Here is a 2,500-nt window from a genome sequence, read left to right on the forward strand (position 1 = left end):
GCCGCCACGTCTGCCGGGCTCCGGCCCCGTTTGACAGGTCTACCGGGCTCCGGCGCCGGCCGCCTCGTCCACCGGGCTCCGGCGCCGGCCGCCACGTCTACCGGGCTCCGGCGCCGGCCGCCACGTCTACCGGGCTCCGGCGCCGGCCGCCTCGTCTACCGGGCTCCGGCGCCGGCCGCCTCGTCTACCGGGCTCCGGCGCCGGCCGCCTCGTCTACCGGGCTCCGGCGCCGGCCGCCTCGTCTACCGGGCTCCGGCGCCGGTCGCCTCGTCTACCGGGCTCCGGCGCCGGCCGCCTCGTCTACCGGGCTCCGGCGCCGGCCGCCACGTCTACCGGGCTCCGGCGCCGGCCGCCACGTCTACCGGGCTCCGGCGCCGGCCGCCTCGTCTACCGGGCTCCGGCGCCGGCCGCCTCGTCTACCGGGCTCCGGCGCCGGCCGCCTCGTCTACCGGGCTCCGGCGCCGGCCGCCTCGTCTACCGGGCTCCGGCGCCGGCCGCCTCGTCTACCGGGCTCCGGCGCCGGCCGCCTCGTCTACCGGGCTCCGGCGCCGGCCGCCTCGTCTACCGGGCTCCGGCGCCGGCCGCCACGTCTACCGGGCTCCGGCGCCGGCCGCCACGTCTACCGGGCTCCGGCGGGACTTGGTCGCAGTTCTCGAGCTGAACGGTAGACCTGTTTGCCGCGCCGCTCGCGGGGACGTGACCAAGGGGTCGCTGTGTCGCGCTGCCTCCAGTTACGTCATCGTAACAGGCAGCGTCATTGGCGGGCCTCCCCGGCGGGAGGAGTTAGCGCTCTTGGAGTTCGCAGGGGCTGTGGACTTAGTGGTACGTTCTATATGCGCGAGCGGTGGCTCGCGGGCAGGGCAGTAGGAGCGCGACTCGACCCGCGCGGCTGGGGCGCTTGGCGGCCGTTGTGGCGGTTGCCTCGGCGTGTTTGGCCGTTTTTCCGCCCGTTCGGGACGGTTGCCCGCGCGGCCGATGGCGGCCGAGGCCCATGCTGGTCCGTGGTGAGGCACCGGAGATGCTCGTGAAGCATGCCGGCTGCTGCCGCGCTCGCGAGCGCCCGGGGACGGGGGGACGGGCGCGCGGCGCAGTCGTGCCTCGGCTTTTTGGGCTTTTTGCGGTTGTTCCCCCTCCCTCTTCCTTCTCCGGCCCTAAGCTGGAGCCCGCGAGGCAGGCCGGCAAGAGCGTCGCAGCCGGTCCCGGTGGCTGGCAGCCCGAGCGCAGTGCGTCAGGGAGTCGGGAGGTGTGCCTCGCGCCTCCGGTGGCCTTACTCCCTGGCTCCAGAAACACCCGCCAACGGCACGGGTGAGGCGTGGCGTGTGGCGTCTCGCCTGCCCGTTTTTTGGGTGGCTTTTTGTGTTTTCCCCGTCCTTTTTTCTTTTTTTCCCCCCCCCCCCCGGCTTTTCTCCGGTCTCTCTCTCCCTCTGCAGGGCGAGTGGTATCATCCTGCTGGGCGGGCGTAGACGGGCGACCGGCGGCGGTCGTGCCGGTGCTCTCGAACGCGGGCAAAGCCCGGCGACCGGCGGCGGTCGGTACCGGTGCTCTCGAACGCGGGCAAAGCCCGGCGACCGGCGGCGGTCGGTACCGGTGCTCTCGAACGCGGGCAAAGCCCGGCGACCGGCGGCGGTCGGTGCCGGTGCTCTCGAACGCGGCAAAGCCCGGCGACCGGCGGCGGTCGGTGCCGGTGCTCTCGAACGCGGCAAAGCCCGGCGACCGGCGGCGGTCGGTGCCGGTGCTCTCGAACGCGGCAAAGCCCGGCGACCGGCGGCGGTCGTGCCGGTGCTCTCGACCGCCGAAGGAGCGCGTGGAGTCGCAGGTGTGCTGCGGCCTTCCAGCGTTCCCGTTGACGTCGCTCAAGGGACTCGTTGCACGGAGCGGGTGGCGCCGGCGGCACCTGTCCCGGTCCCCCTCCTTCGACCGCTGCAGAGCCGCAGGCAGCGCGCGCCGAGGCGTCCCCGGGTGCCCTCCCGGGGGGTGGCGCTGGGCGTGTGCGGCCGTCGCTGTCCCAGGAGCGTGGCCTCGGCTTTTCCGCCCTCTCTCCCCTTCAACCGATCGATGAGGCTTTTCGGGTCGCGTCGGAAAGGGCCCCCGGCGGGCCGGCTCTTCCGTGCTCCCTGGAACGGGGAGGCACGGCGGTGTCCGGTGGTCAGGCAGGGTGGTCTCCTTTCCCGTTCGCTTCCCGTGGTGTGGCTGTGAGGTGTTGCCCTCGTCCCCCCCCGAGCGAAGGGGGCCGTGGCGATGGCGGCGGGGCGCGTGCCTCGCCGCGTCCCGTGGCCCCCCCCCCTCCCCGTTGGGCGGGGTTCCTGGGGCGGCTTCTTCACCGAACGGGGCTGTGTGACGGCCGCGTGGCCCCGCGAGCTCTCAGGTGTCCGCAAACGACGCGAGGCGCCGGCGCCAGCCTCGGTCCGGGTACCCGTGGGTGCCGGCCGCGAGCAGCGCTGGGCGGTGGGGCGGCCTGAGCCAAGAGACTGGGGCGAGCGAGCGAGCGTGGGGCTGCACC

The sequence above is a fragment of the Gavia stellata genome, unplaced genomic scaffold (assembly GCF_030936135.1).
Source record: "Gavia stellata isolate bGavSte3 unplaced genomic scaffold, bGavSte3.hap2 HAP2_SCAFFOLD_141, whole genome shotgun sequence".
Taxonomy (NCBI): domain Eukaryota; kingdom Metazoa; phylum Chordata; class Aves; order Gaviiformes; family Gaviidae; genus Gavia; species Gavia stellata.